The sequence below is a fragment of the Misgurnus anguillicaudatus genome, chromosome 2 (assembly GCF_027580225.2).
Source record: "Misgurnus anguillicaudatus chromosome 2, ASM2758022v2, whole genome shotgun sequence".
NCBI lineage: Eukaryota > Metazoa > Chordata > Actinopteri > Cypriniformes > Cobitidae > Misgurnus > Misgurnus anguillicaudatus.
Window position 1 is genome coordinate 43,379,134 of NC_073338.2, and position 16,139 is coordinate 43,395,272.

At 40.3% G+C, this 16,139-nt stretch overlaps 1 protein-coding gene and 2 long non-coding RNA genes across 5 annotated transcripts in view; 2 read left to right on the forward strand and 1 right to left on the reverse strand.

Annotated features, from left to right (window-relative positions):
• Positions 1–14,801, forward strand: part of LOC141350579 (uncharacterized) — a 30,475-nt gene extending 15,674 nt beyond the window's left edge. Inside the window, exons 3-4 of the long non-coding RNA XR_012358652.1 lie at positions 12,368–12,430; positions 14,763–14,801. This is a non-coding gene — a long non-coding RNA (uncharacterized lncRNA). The remainder of the gene's footprint in view (positions 1–12,367; positions 12,431–14,762) is intronic.
• LOC141350574 (NACHT, LRR and PYD domains-containing protein 1 homolog) overlaps positions 1–16,139 on the forward strand; it is a 131,654-nt gene that overhangs the window by 58,852 nt on the left and 56,663 nt on the right. The gene's annotated exons all lie outside the window — the stretch shown is intronic.
• LOC141350580 (uncharacterized) lies at positions 1,896–3,696 on the reverse strand. The gene is made up of 2 exons (XR_012358653.1): positions 3,557–3,696; positions 1,896–3,425 (listed from the first exon to the last, which is right to left on the reverse strand). It is a non-coding gene; the product is annotated as an uncharacterized lncRNA (long non-coding RNA).

Consider the following 16,139-nt stretch of genomic DNA (forward strand, 5'->3'; position numbering starts at 1 on the left):
ACTAACATCTAGGCAGGCTCGTTGGGCACTCTTCTTTGATCGTTTCAACTTCACCCTCTCGTACCGGCCTGGCTCGAAAAATACCAAACCTGATGCTCTCTCCCATCTGTTCGAAAAGTCCGATTCGGAGAAGACGGAGACCATTCTCCCGGAGGGAAGGGTGGTCGGCGCCCTTGTATGGGGAATCGAACAGCGGGTGAGAGAGGCCGGCCGGGAGGGGGAAGTTCCGGAGGGGTGTCCAGCGGGTCGCCTATGGGTTCCTGAGCGGTTACGTTCCGATGTCATCCGGTGGGGTCACGAATCCAAATTTGTCGGCCATCCAGGTATTCGGAGAACGTTGGCTGCCGTCCGTCAGCGTTTTTGGTGGCCTTCTATGTCCATTGACGTCAGACAGTTTGTACTAGCCTGTTCGGTTTGTGCTCGTAATAAAGCATCTAATTTACCACCCGCTGGTCTGCTTAAATCTTTGCCCGTGCCCTCCCGCCCCTGGTCGCATATAGCCCTTGATTTTGTCACCGGCTTACCCGCATCTAATGGTAACACTGTTGTTCTAACTGTGGTGGATCGTTTTTCGAAGGCGGTTCATTTCATTCCTCTGCCCAAGCTACCTTCTGCTAAAGAGATGGCTCAGGTTTTGATTAATCACGTTTTTCGGTTACATGGTATTCCGACTGACGTAGTGTCAGATAGGGGTCCTCAGTTCATCTCTCGTTTTTGGCAGGAGTTTTGTAGACAGATCTGTCTCTCCGTGAGCCTTCTCGTAAGCTGGCTCCGAGATTCATTGGGCCATACAGTATTTCTAAGGTCATTAATCCGGTGACGATAAAGCTTAAGTTACCCCTTTCTCTTGGTCGGGTTCACCCTGTTTTTCATGTATCCAAGGTTAAACCTGTGATGTTTGCTCGCTATAACCCTCCTGTCTCTGCCCCTAATCCCCCCGCTCCTCGTCTAGTGGATGGTGCCCCTGTCTATACTGTTAAGAGGTTACTAGACTCTCGCCGCAGGGGCAGAGGATTTCAGTATTTAGTGGATTGGGAAGGATACGGTCCTGATGAGAGGAGCTGGGTTCCGGGTCGGGATTTGCTGGATCCTGGGCTGATTGAGGATCTCCGTCGGCGACAGGGTGAGTCTCCCGGTCCATCTGGTGCCGGTTGTGGAGGGGGGGCTACTGTCATGACTGCTGGGTGATCGATGGCTGTGTGATGTGTGTGTGTGTGTTGTTTACCTGTGGTGCCGGTTCCTCGTGTGTTCACTAACTCCGCCTCCTTGTTTCAGTAGATTGTTCACCGGTGGTGTCTCGTTTACCTTTCCCTTTATATTGCACGTAGTCCTGTCCTTCGTGTGCGCTCATTGTTTTATCACAGTCCTGCTGCCCTGCCTTGTCTTGTCAGTCGTTCTCTGTCTTCTCCTCTGTTACCCCAGGTTTGGTTTCGGCGTTCGGGGACCCGTCTTCACCCGGACCGCTCGCTTGTGGAGTATTGGATTATATTGACTTTGTTTGTCTTTTGATACAGCTGGTTCGCTTCGTTTCTAGGCGGTATACCAGCTGTCTCCCTCTCTCTCCAGTTTGCATCATCACCTGTGAGTGGAGTACACCCATTTCACCTTTGTGGATTATATTGACTCTAACGACTGTTGTTTCTCGGAACCGCTGGTTCGCTTTGTTTTTAGGCGGTGACCAGTGGTTTCCGAGAGGTCCTTCTACATCTGGATTACACAGTGGATTACCCGTCTGAGAACTTGGACTTCCCTCTTCCATCTCCGCCTGTCATCCACCTTCAGGGCGGCGTGTTTCATCCCTCTGTTGCGTGTGGTGACAGTGCTGGTGTTCTCGACGGAGTGCGTGGGTGGCTCTCTCTCTTCCTTTGGTTCTACCAGAAAGACTCGAAGATAGGTTAAGAATTGATATGCGTTTATTTAACAGTAGTTAGCAACCAAGGTTGGAATGTAACACAGTATAGTTCTTTGGCGTAGGCCCCGACCATAGTTCAAATCCGGGGGTCACGGATTCTTGCGGTTCCTGTCTGAAGATGAAGACAGGCCAGAATCTAATCCCCCTCAAGTATGGACGGAACCGACCTGGTGATGGTGGTAGGGAGGGTGGGTTGTAAATGCTGGCATCAGTATCTGCGAACGCAAAGACAGATGAGTACAAGCCTTATATACTCTCAGGGTGATTGATTGCGCCTTGTGAAATGAATGACGTAACATTCGAGTTTCCTGGTAGAACCTCCGCTACGCTACGCTAAGCTAACATTTCTACCAGAAAGACTCGAAGATAGGTTAAGAATTGATATGCGTTTATTTAACAGTAGTTAGCAACCAAGGTTGGAATGTAACACAGTATAGTTCTTTGGCGTAGGCCCCGACCATAGTTCAAATCCGGGGGTCACGGATTCTTGCGGTTCCTGTCTGAAGATGAAGACAGGCCAGAATCTAATCCCCCAAAATTGATCACGATGATCGGTACCCACCAGTGTTTCTTTGAGGCTCCTGAAACAGATAAGAGAAATTGTTATTTACTGACATTGACGTATGCCGTAAGAGGCCATGGGATTGCTGCTTAGGCCATAGAAGGCAGCAATATGCCAGAGAGAGATAGGCTGGAGAGATAGGCTGAAAGATAGGCCGCGTAGGCCGTAGAAGGCAACGATATGCCTAGTGGGAAAAGGCCGCATAGGCTTTAGAAGGCAACGATATGCCAGACAGAGATAGGCCGCGTAGGCCATAGAAAGCAACGATATGCCTAGTGAGAAAAAGCCGCTTGGGCCTTTGGAAGGCAACGATATGCCAGAGAAATAGGCCGCGTAGGCCATAGAAGGCAACGATATGCCAGATTGAGAGAGGCTGGAGAAGTAGGCCGCGTAGGCCGTAGAAGGCAACAATATGCCTAGTGGGAAAAAGCCGCGTAGGCTTAAGAAGGCAACGATATGCCAGACAGAGATAGGACGCGTAGGCCATAGAAAGCAACGATATGCCTAGTGAGAAAAGGCCGCGTAGGCCTTTGGAAGGCAACGATATGCCAGAGAAATAGGCCGCGTAGGCCATAGGAGGCAACGATATGCCAGATAGAGATAGGCCGCGTGGGCCATAGAAGGCAACGATATGCCAGATAGAGATAGGCCGCGTAGGCCATAGAAGGCAACGATATGCAGAGTGAGAAAGGCCGCATGGCCATAGAAGGCAACGATATGCCGTGTTGAGAGAGGCTGTGTAGGCCATGAAGGGCAAAGATATGCCAGGGTTAGATAGGCCGCAAGGCCGTAGAAGGCAACGATATGCCCAGTAGGAAAAGCCAACAGGTTAGCTTGCAATAAGATTCACCACCACCAGTATTGATAAAAGGTACATACCATAAACATGTCCATAAATGTCGAACGTAATATCAGCAGTAGAGGATATCCGTAGAAGGCTGCCACGTTAGGCTTGATAGCAGAGAGGCCGCGTAGGCGCAGAAGGCAACGTTATGCCAAAGTAAGAAATGATATAAACGGCAAAGGCCATGATTTAGCATGGTTAAATACACCACCACCACCAGTAGTTTGCTTAAACATACCTTGATTACTGCTTGCCGATATTGAATTGACCGTCATTGTGGTTTCCTGCACACAATGAAATAAGGAGCTCGGCTCCTGATGAAGAGACACAATTGGTGTATGCATGCTTTTATATTGTCATTATAAAAGTAGGGAGAAGATTATGGTTACAAACAAATCTGACTGATGCTAAAGATTGCACGGTGTCACTGTCGTGTCTTGGGTTTCCCCAGTCTTGTACTCTTTATTTGAAGTTCTGTAAGTCATCCATGTCTGTAGTTCTTGTAGTTCGTTGGTCCTTGTTCTAGATTGTTTCCCCGGGTGTGTCTTGATATCTTGTTTACCCACATGAATATATAGTTCTTGTGTTTCAGTTGTCCTTTGTCGAGTGTAGTTTGCCGTCATCACTTTTTAGTCCTGTATTCTGGTCTTCATTCTAGTTCTGCTTTGTGCATTCTCCGTTTACGATGTAAATTAAAACCCCCCAAAACTGAGGCGCGGTATCAGTAGGGTTGTGCAGTTGATAGATGGATGTACTCCGAAAGTAATAGCCTTCTAGATGAAAGTTTACAGCTTAAACTTTGACTAACCATAATAGCATGATTAAACATGACATTTTTGTGCTAATAGTCTTACATGATATGCACTTAAGAAGTTCTGAATTATTTGTTGAATGAAGATCCTTTGCCACACTGGCGTTCCATAAACGATCGAAGTCCGCACCATACACGACCGCGTACGTGAAACGTGACAAACTGAGTGCACACGGCAAGTGTGCATGGCCAAATACTAACGAAAGCTAATTTCTTGTACATGTAGCAATTATGCATGTTCAAATCCTTACAGCCGTTTGTAATAAGAGTTCCTGGAAGTCGATAAGGAGGCCTGATGGTAATGCAGGCACTGAAAATAAAGCACTTATAGAACTGCATGTCCGTAGTCTGAGTAAAAACATGTATATAGTTTTAAAATAGCTTGCCTCATGTATGCAGCCGCGCTGTTATAAGTTTTAAATCCTAGCAGCTGGTGTAATGTGGTTATATGGAAAGTTGATGCATGTTTCGCTATTTTCTTAAGGATGCAGAGTAAGAAGATTGTATGCTTCTAATTCCAGACAAAGTTCCTTGTAAAGTTATCATTTAGAATCACAACTGCATGATTTTTGGCCTTCCCAAACGAAAGATTTCCATCGTGAAACAATCATCGCGATTCCTATGATCGTGGCTCTTCGTCGGTGGTACAGTATCGTACGGTGGGAAAAGTTAAAAGACGTACGTTTTCCTGGTCTTGCGTCCAAGATAGCCTACAACAGCTTTCTGACAGTATCAGAAATTCAGCATGATCACCGCACAATGCGTTTGCTGCTATAATCTTGTCAGAGTGAAAAAAAAATCCTGTGGTATATTCCAGGCTTTAAACAAAACATTGAATTAAATTAGAAACAAGTTATTTCAGATGCATTCCAATTCTCCAGTCATGTTGGCTTTCATTAAAACAGCATATGACGATTAGAATTAAATAGTTGAAACACATAAGATAATCGAACACCACTATATTCGAACATAACACCACTCGAAGAAATATTTAGACATTATTTCCATTGGGTTCCATGCTAAAACAAGAAGGAATTGTGTTTGTATTCTGTATAGCTGGTGGCACAACCATTTCGGGCGAAACATATGTTGCCAACGTTCAACAGCACTTTAAATAGGAATTACGTGATGTGATTTAAAGCTAGCAGTCACATTACATCTTCAAACCAGTATCCAGACATCCGCTGTAGCCTACCCATACGCATATTCTGTGTGCCTGCGTCGCCAATAAAGCACAAAGCACTTAATGGTTTAAACTGATCCATCCTGTTGTATTCTTGAAGAGGCAAGGCGCGCGTTTTTCAACTTTAAGTAAGGTCTACTGCATACAAACAAACTCGACATGAGGGTTTACAGGCTCAACTAGTTGAGACATCCACATAATGCACACCAACAAAACACGGCAAGCCCTTACAGTAGGAATAACACCAATGCACGTAATTGTATTAAAGACACCACACAACATCAGCTCCGTCTCCATATTACGCTGTAAGACATAGTCATTGCCAGTGTTGGGGGTAACGCATTACAAGTAACTTGAGTTACGTAATAATATTACTTTTCTGAAGTAACGAGTAAAGTAACGCATTACTTTTTAAATGTACACATTAATATTTGAGTTACTTTTTCAAAAAAGTAACTCAAGTTACTTTTTTATATTAATTAATTAATTTGATTAAAAAATATGTACTGAATTAAACTAAACGTATGCACTCTCTGTGCCTGTGTGGAAACAGTTTGAGTCAGAAACTGTGATGGCAGGCCAGAGCTAAACATTTTTGTGATGAAATATGCAATTTCTGAAGGCAGAACTTTTCAGTCATAAAAACACCTGCAAGGCCTGAAAGAGATCAAGCTTTAGCCAAGAAAAAGTAACGCAAAAGTAACTAAAAGTAACGTAAGCATTACTTTCCATGAAAAGTAACTAAGTAATGCAATTAGTTACTTTTTTTGGGAGTAACTTAATATTGTAATGCATTACTTTTAAAAGTAACTTTCCCCAACACTGGTCATTGCTATCTTTCGGTTGTAAAAGCATGTACTGTGCACTATCAGCCAATCCAGCATAATGAATAAGAGAGCTTACCTTAGGAGAAGATAATCCAAATACATAGATGGGATGTTCAACGCAACCGAGCTCGTATAAGAAGTTGACTGAGATCTGGAATAAAGTCTCATTTGAAAAGTACAGTTAAAAGTTGATGCATTCTCGTACTTTATACATGTGCATAACTGAAGATCTTAAAGCACAAAGCTTTAGATGGAAACATTTATGCGGACCCCCGTGCTCAAAATTGATAATATGCATTACTGTTGCCATTCGACCACACACACACACTTACGATTTGCTCAGCAACAAAATGTGTGCTTGAAAACTTTACGCTGTATGACCAGGATTTATTCTCCAATGATATATTAATGGTGTATCCTACCATAAGATTTAAAGTTCGTAAAATAGCGTATCCCCGTATCCTTAAAGTCTGTAATTAGGGTCAGGTGAGTGAAGATCTAACGTGAATATTTGCATTTGATATGAACAGTTTGCATGAATACTGTTAGGCATTAAGCAACTTGCATTGTAGTACCGTAGCAGGTATACGTTGCAAGACCTGTTACATGAATAAATAGTACCTTATATTATTGATGTTTTAGGGAAACACTGAAAGGGACAGTTCAGATGAAGCTCGTATACTTTGCGCATTCCTTATTCCAATGAAACACGCGAACATTAGACCGCGTCATTTGCCTGTTTGCAGCATGTCATGCATTGCATACACGCGGAATTTAATGTGTGAAATTTTCGCGAGCAATAGTCTCTTCATCCAAGTCGATTCCATGTCTTTGCTTCACAAAACATTCGCGTACGGTTTAAAACCAATAATAAGCGGAGCACTTGGTATTGTAGATGAAAGACAAAGATCCTGTGATGAGGTAGATATCAACCTTCAGCATTCTTCCAAAGCCGCCACGGCGACTGCCAGCGTGCAGGACGTGCAGCGCTTCGCCAATCAATGATGATTACTGACATCTGCTGCGGGCGTTCAGAGTGTGCGACAGTCAATTAATATTATGGTTACACTTTACAGATCATCCAAATGTTCTTGCACTGTTCATAAAAGAAACGGCCTGTGGTATCCTTCCCTGTGTACTGCAGGGTTACACACTTTTAAGGAAGCTTGAAGACTTCCCTCTTAAGTCTTTAACCTTCTGTGAGAGCTCCTCACGATGGTGCAGGTGAAACGAAACGAGATGACAGTTCGAATGCCCGATAAACTCACTCATCATTTGAATCGGCGTGTTACAGGTAACAACGCTTTAGTGTACATATGCACTGAACATCGAGCGTGTAAATGCTGGCATCAGTATCTGCGAACGCAAAGACAGATGAGTACAAGCCTTATATACTCTCAGGGTGATTGATTGCGCCTTGTGAAATGAATGACGTAACATTCGAGTTTCCTGGTAGAACCTCTGCTACGCTACGCTAAGCTAACATATCTGTACTGGATTATTGTGTAGCGCCGACTCACTCTCTCCTACTGTGGGAGTGCTTCATTCCCACAGTAGTGTTTCCACCAGAGTGAGTCAACGGGTGTACGCCGTGTGTGGATCTACCAGTGACTTTGCTCTGTGTTCTCTAATTTTTCTAAATAAACTATTTGACTTGCACTTGACTCTGAGTCCGATTTTCCTGACAAACATATTTATGCTTATTGTGTATGATAGTGAATACGCATTGTTCTCTCACTCTGTCTCGTGCAGTGCATTAATCAACTTCAGAGAAACATATTAAACAACATACTTGAAAGCGAACCGTCGCGTTGCTCTCTCTCTCTCTCATTCGTTCGCTCACTCTCTCTCTCTCACTCACTCGCTCTCTCTCTTGCACTAAGGTGAGGTTAATCCTTTAGAACTAGGGCTGTGAATCGATTAAAATTTTTAATCTAATTAATTACATACTCTGTGATTAATTAATCTAAATTAATCGCCTACATAATTTTTGCTGTGAAAATATTAAATATTTCTTTTTAAATAAATCAGTGAATAATCAGCATTAGTGACAATGAAGCTCAAAAACTCTTTTATTATTACAGTATTTTCACTGTTCAAATAATGGCCATAACAATCAACAAAAATAACCTAAAGTAATAATGCTAAGGAAATAAAGTGCTTCAGGAAGATTATTTACCAAAAGTTTAACAGTGCAATATCAATTGCAGGGCTTTTTTGTGCAATTGAACATAAACCTTAAATAAAGAACCCGACAGGTGGATGACATCAAAGTACCGCGAGAGCATTTAGGAAGCAGTCTTCTGTTATGATTTCTCGAACTGCTCTCACGGGATTTGGATGTCATCTGCTTCTTGGTTCTTGTGGCGCCACATAAAGTGTACTCACTAGTTTAACAAACCCGTTTTATCAGCCACTGGTTAGATCAACGTATCAGTCAAAAACGGGACGCGAGTAATCACGTACGAGAGAAATCGTTTACCCACAAAATACAGGACACCTATACTGTGCTATATTTGGTTTTCTGATCCCAATCTTCATCATTCCGCTAAGCCAAGTCAATCTCCATTGGTCTTTTACACCTTTATCGATCTCCAAAACTTCGGAGCCTTCCTGTATTATAAGTATGTCCATGCTAGCTGAAATAAAGTTTTACCTCATCTTACGCGCTACAGCCAGAAAACCCGGAGTGGATCTGGTGCGTAGTGATTACAGAAAGCTTACAGTGGAGAGAGGAATGTGATTTTGCTCCACTCCAGGCTTTGATCACATCCCACTTAAAAAGCTGAATACACGTCGTATTTATGAAAAGTTAATTTAATAATTTTGCAATTGACGGGAATCCGTGTAACGACGGAGAACTTTAATCCATGTGCTTTGTATGATGTGGTACTTTAGAGTGGACGAACTCTATGATATGCAAATTCTTTGCTGCAGACGTTGCATACTTTATTTTTATCATCACTTCCATCAGGCCGTAAGTAAATGTTCCAGTCAATGATCCAGTCACCGCCAGAGCGTTCTCGTCTACCTCCTTCATTTTACAGTCAAATGGTGGCTAGAATGTATCCAGGTTCAATACGGAATGGATTAATCTGCGTTATTTTTTTAACGCGTTATTTTTTCTCAGATTAATTAATCGAATTAATGCGTTATTTTCACAGCCCTATTTAGAACGTTAATTCAATCTTTAGAAAGATTCTTAAAGCTACAAGTTATAAGGTTGTAGGCTCCTGTTTGTGTTTGAGGGAATACAAACGCGTCGTGCTGTCAGTCATTCTTTCTCTCTGTCTATCACACTCGTGAGGCCGTTGATGGTTGGATAGCGCAGTTGAAGGGGCGGTATCATTATAATAAGAGCCCCTTAATACGTCATGGGGGGAGCGAAATCCGAATGACCTATATTTTCACATGCTTGCAGAGAGAGCTTTACCAAAACAAAGTTACAGGGTTGCTATTTTTCATGTTTTCTGGGTTGGTAGAAGCACTGGGGACCCGATTATAGCACTTAAACATGGAAAAAGTCTGATTTTCATGGAGCGCCGTTGCAAACAATGTACTACTGTCTAATAATTCAATTAAAATAAAAATGGATTGTTTTGTAATCTATAAAGATCGAGCACACGGCTCATCCACCTCTTCAAAAACTACTGGTGCAAATCCAGATGTGCAAGGCAATAAATCAGCTGCAGTAAATCTGATAAGATTTGGAGAAGTTGTGGCCATTCAAATGTAACACATTCAAGAAACAGAAAGCCAAGAAAATAGAGATGGAAATGTACACTTGTCATTTGGAGACAAACCACGGGCACCTGCGCGACAAACCACTAGAATACTTTCAGGCTAGCCTCAGAACTTTAAGAAGCCAGCAGACAGTAATGAAAAAATCTGCTAAAATGAGTGAGCTTGCGTTGAAAGCCTCTTATAAAGTTGCTCTTAGGATTGCTCAGAGTAAAAAACCATATACAGTCGCAGAAGATCTGATATTGCCTGCAGCCATTGATATGTGCAACAAAATTTTTTAGCAACGACAACTGTGGAAATAAACTGAAAACCATTCCGTTGTCGGATACAACTATCGCTCGGCGTTGATGAAATGGCATCTGATGTGAGAGCGCAACTGATGGAGAATCTGAAGCTGGCAGAGGCCTTTGCATTACAGCTGGATGAGACTACAGACATTTCAAAGGATGCACAGCTTTTGGCATTTGTTCATTTTGCAAACCAAAATGAAATGCAGGAAAAAAATTTGTTTTGTAAACCACTGCCTGAACGCACTACAAGCTCTGAAATTTTTAAAGCAATTGATGAGTTTTTCAGAGAAAATGTCAAAGTCTTATGAATGGTACATTATACAATTTCAAGAATATTTACGGCGTAGGTCTTTTCATTACTCAGGGGCTCTAGAGTGGAATAAAGTGCCTTTTAATATTAAATGTATTATGAATACAGGTGGTTTTAGCAAGAAAGTTAAAAATTGGATATAAGAGACAGGATTTCACATAGTATTTGTGTTTATTACTGTATTTTTGTGTTTTAGATAAACATTTTCTGTTTTCAAATACAAATGGGGGCCCTAAGCAAAACTTTGTGAGCATGTTCATGAACACCCATTCACTGATCTGCAATGTATAAACAACATGACATGTTATCAACATACATTGCATTATTAAAACTGTATACTTTTGCATTATGGACGTTACTTTGACACATATCAGAATGCTGTCTAAATGGGTTGATTTCCTTAAAACACATATGAAAGGTTTTGATTAACTGACATTATATCATGGGACATTTTTAACAAAACACACTTTAGTCTTGACTAACATTTAGTCATTTAGTCGGAACACAAGTGGACGAGAGAGGCAGGTTTACACTTGGTATTTAAATCCGTCACTTTGGTCCTCTTTCAACCACTTCTGTCCTGATTACTGAGGGGATGGTCTGTAAGCGAATCCCTCTGCTGTTGTTTAAACACGAGCGGGAGAAAGACTAGTTTAAATTGATGCAAACTAATATTAGGTCAGAGCTTGCTCCTTGTGTTGTTAGTAAACATGCTGCCAGAGTTTTGTATGTGTATATGTAAGAGCTTTCTCTGATATTTCAGCACAATTGAAGAAATAAGCTTGCACAACTTTCACATGCTCGCAAAATGAAAGATTTGGAGAGCAGCCACTTTGGTTTTATCAATGAAATCCTAAAGATAGCTGTACACTGTGTGTTTACGCTAGAAGTCAGAAAAGATGTAAAACATTGTGCTCATAACATTGTGCTCAATACATCACATTAGATAAATAGGCGGAGAGTCTCGTGTGGCTGTTTGAACTCATTTGACTACATGCGTGTTTACACCACAAAAGCAATCCGGTCGAAAGTGTTTTCGACTACCTCTGAATGTGGTCGAAAGTGGACAAGCTCAAAAGTTTTATGGTGAACGTGATTTCACCAAGTAAGATGTGTGATCCTGGATCAACACCATTGTTGGTCCTGGATCAACATTTGCATTAACCAATCAGATTGCAGGATTAAGATTAGTGTGCATGTTAGATTTAGGTTTAGGATTGGGTTAGGGGCTTTTAAGAAGTACTCCTTAAACTATTATTTCACACTAATTTGAGGGTTTAAAAAATGGTTAGGGTTTGAGTTAAGGGTAGGTTGGGTTATCTTTGATTAAAACGTTGATCACATTTGGTGAAATCACAGCAACCAAGTTTTACACCTCATTTACACCTGTCTTTAGCGTCGTCCACTTGTGATCGGATTGATGAAAATGCATCTTAATACCAGGTGTAAACAGCCTCAAATTGTGTAGGGGAGGGCAGGGTGTAGTGCCATAAAATGACTTCTGAAAAATTATGACTCTCCTCATGCGCCAGTATGGTTGGGTTTAGGAGCTAAACAGGTTGCAATTTCAACAGGGGAGTCATAATCTGACAGGGAAAGTGAAATTAAGCACAACAATTGTACTGCATACCGTTAACAGCTAACAATTTGTTTGTGATGTTTGCAAAATTGAAGGGGTGTGGTGGATTTCCATAATGAAACTATTGAAAAAGAGTAAAAAGAATTCTCTCAGGATTTCATGTAGACTTGTAATTAGAAGCAAAGACGACATAAGAAAGAACATTTACATTTGAGTAATGAATAGTTTACCCATTGGTAGTGACTTAACTTTTTAGCTATTGTTGTCTGTCCAGCTAATCAGTGTGCTGTAAATCTTTTTAACAGAACACATCCAACAGAAATCAAGCCTTGATCAGTCACATCTTAAAGGTCTACTAAAACGCAAAGGTATGGAAAATTTAAATGCCATTTTTCACTTTTACTCACACAACTTTCCATTGATTCATTTTGATTTTGGGGGGCCAATTTTTAAAGTTTGGGAGGAGCGTGAAAAGGAGCCTATAAACAGCTGTCCATCGCCTCTGTCCCGTGACAGTTTTTTGCAGCATCTGTCCTCCACCTCATTGACTCACTCTCAGCTAGTTGTATGTACTCTCAGCTAGTTGTATGTATCCCAGTTAAAGAGGTAGGAGTACTCTGGGTTTGGCCTAAAATTCAGAGCTCGAAGCCCTCCCCTCCGACAGCATGCCAAATATGCTTAATTTATTCCCTATCGATTACATGTTAATGTGAACTTGTATTTCAAATCACCCCTGTTACTGTACTAATTCAATGCACAATCAAGAGCTTAATAGACAGCATTTTCATAAGGTACAGCACCTCCTGGGAATACTAAAGACACTGTGATTTATTAAAGGCGGAGTCCATGATGTTTGAACGCCAATGTTGATATTTGAAATCATCTAAACAAACACGCCCCTACCCCAATAGAATCTGGACCTTCTGTTGATAGACCCGCCCCACACATACGCAACCCTGCATTTGATTTGATTTTATTGGCTATAAGTGTGTTTTGATAGTCGGCCCGTCTCCTTTTCCAACGTTCAAACATCGTGGACTCCGCCTTTAACTGAACTTTTGAGGTTCCCAGGACACTTAATGACTGCTATGTTCATTTATGACTGGAAATTAGAAAAGGACATTTAAAAATGAATGTACTGCTTTCAGTTACACTGTCAAGAACCTCTTTTTTAACTCATGCACAGGATTCTGAGATTCTGATATGCAGCAAATGATAGATCTGAGCTGATTTTAAATAAACAACCAGTTGAAGGCATATGAATATATTTAGTGCTGGGCAAAGATTAATCGCGATTAATCGCATATAAAATAAAAGTGATTTTTTTGCATAATATATGTGCGTGTACTGTGTCTAATTATTGTGTATATTTAACCACACACACATTCATATATTCATTTCAGAATTGTTTTACTTATATATAATTTTTTTAAATTTATTTTTAATAGAGAATATATAAAAATATAAATAAATATATATAAACATGTAAATGTTTCTTAAATACATACATGAATGTGTGTGTATTTATTTATACATAATAATTACACACAGCACATACTCATATATTATGCCAAAAATCACTTTTATTTTGTATGCGAATAATCGCGATTAATCTTTGCCCAGCACTATTGTATTCAAAGGTGTCTTTAATGCCTCATGGCTTCATTTACTTCTTACAAAGAGTATATTTTTTCAAGGTTGCACCTTAAACTGACTCAAATGCACGCTTTCCTTTCTTAGCAGTGCTTCATAAAGTACACTGTAAAAAATACTTTGCTGCCTTAAAATTTTTTGTTGAATCAACTCGGATTTACAAGTCATTTCAACTTTCTTTTATTTATCTTGACTAAAGATGAGTTGTTATAACTACAGGTGAGTTGTTATAACTTATAAAATTAAGTTGACTTTTCTCAACTATATTTTATAAGTTATGACAACTCATCTCTGTTGACATGACTTGTAAATCTGAGTTGATTCAACAAAAAATTTTAAGGCAGCAAAGTATTTTTTAACGTGGATAGACTTTGAGTGTATTGCCTAAAAAACACATCCTTAACTGTGGATGTGCTGCACTAAAGAACTTTAAGACATCAGGTTATGAGCTCTAGAATCTAGTTATGCACGGAATGTTTGGCAACCGAAATTATTCGGCCGAAAATATAGCAAAAAACATATTTTACAAACAATAAGGTCTTTAATGACGCAATAAAAAAGCAACCAGTGCAGAGCGAGAGTTGCCCAAAGCCAGCAAACATGTTGGTGAAAGCATTTTAACTCTTTCCCCACCAGAGGGTTTTAAAAAGTTGCCAGTCAACGCCAGCATTGTTTATGATTTTCACAAAGGTTTAATGCCTTTCTGAAAATGTTCTTCTTTAAATATATAAACATAGAATATATCAAATGAAAGAACAGACTTTAAAAAAAAAACTGTTTCATCCTACCTTCATTAGTTCTCAAATATAGGTTTCCTCAAAAATACCACATTTTAGGCAAAAAGATGAGATATTTGTGTTTACATAAAATACAGCACTACAAGTTTCATTTATCATTTATTTATTTGGTTTGGCTTCGGACAATAATTTTCTTCTTCGGTGCATCCATACTAGAATAAAAAACACAGAACACTAAACTGTTTATTCTGCATCAAAAAAAATTCATATTGTTCTCACTCGAATCAGCTGATCTCTATTTGTCAAACAGGGCCAGACACAGCGGATATATCAGAGCCGGAGGGTTCTGTAAGTAATAATTATTTTTTTCATTACATGAGTTTGTGCACTGGGAATAATATTAAAGGCTTTTCACACTTGAAAAGTTAATCCCGGGTTATTCTAAACCCCAGGTTAATGGATCCTGGGTTATCTTTTTCACGTTTCACACTGTTTATATTTAACCGGGGGTTAAGAGATAACTCTAGATATTCTTAATCTGACGTTTCACACTGGTCATCCCAACCCAGCTCCAACACACCTGTCTGTACTGCCCTACAAAGGCTAAGTGCAGTAACTACGCAAACACTGAAACCGATAAAAATGCCCTTAAAGTTTTTTACACCAGCCAGTCAAACATGTTGCTGCAATTTTGGCACACGCGTTTCTCTGAAAGGGGACAAAATTGAACCAGGAGACTTTGTCACAAGATACAAGAGATCTCACAAAGCCCATTTCAACCCTTAACTTAATTTTGACCAAATGCGTAGTTACTGCGCTTTGGCTTTGTAGGGCAGTGTAATTATCAAGCAACCCTGGGTTTCATAACCCTGGGTTAATTTCATGGATAACCCAGCTTCTAAAATACAAGTGTGAAACGCTCCTTAACGTAGGGTTGAAAGCAGGGTTTAGAATGAAGATAACCCATGATTACGTGCAGTTTGAAAAGCCCTTTTATCTTAATCAGCTGTCATTTGAGTCTCTCTGTGCACTTTTTTCTTTTTTGGTCTTCCATACAGTCTCCGACAACTACGAAGAAATTCCAAGAATCTCCCTTGTATGATATATTCCAAGGGGTCAGTGCTCAGGGCCGTGGTATGGTTGTCTCTTATGCTTTCTTTTAAATATAAGATCTCTTTGGTTGCTGATATGTTATAATCAGTAATGGGAGTATAATCAGTAATGCGTAACTCTAATTCCACTACTTTTAGCAGTAACGAGCATGTAACAAAGTCTTTTTTTTAAATCCAGTAACACAATTACTGAAATTTAAATAAGTTCTTTACTCACGTTACTCTATTTTGTAAAAAAAAAAGAATGTTTGCAGACAAGACATTTCTGATCTAACGTTGCAGGACCTTGGTGGGCCGCGAACTTCATCAAGGCCGACAGTGCATATAGAATGAACATGAATCTAAACAGGACAACATACCTTTGTTTAAAAATTGTCATTATTGTCATAATCCATCTAGTCTCATGTTTGTAAATTATCTTTGCCAAACAGTCCCAGTATGACATCAACTTGCATTTGTAGTCCACAAAAGTAATAGATCTGAGAAATGTTAATATATTCTTAGATGCATCGGCCTTCATGGAAGAGAACGATCCGCGATTTTTGTTTACAGTAAAATATTCACACTGCACTGTA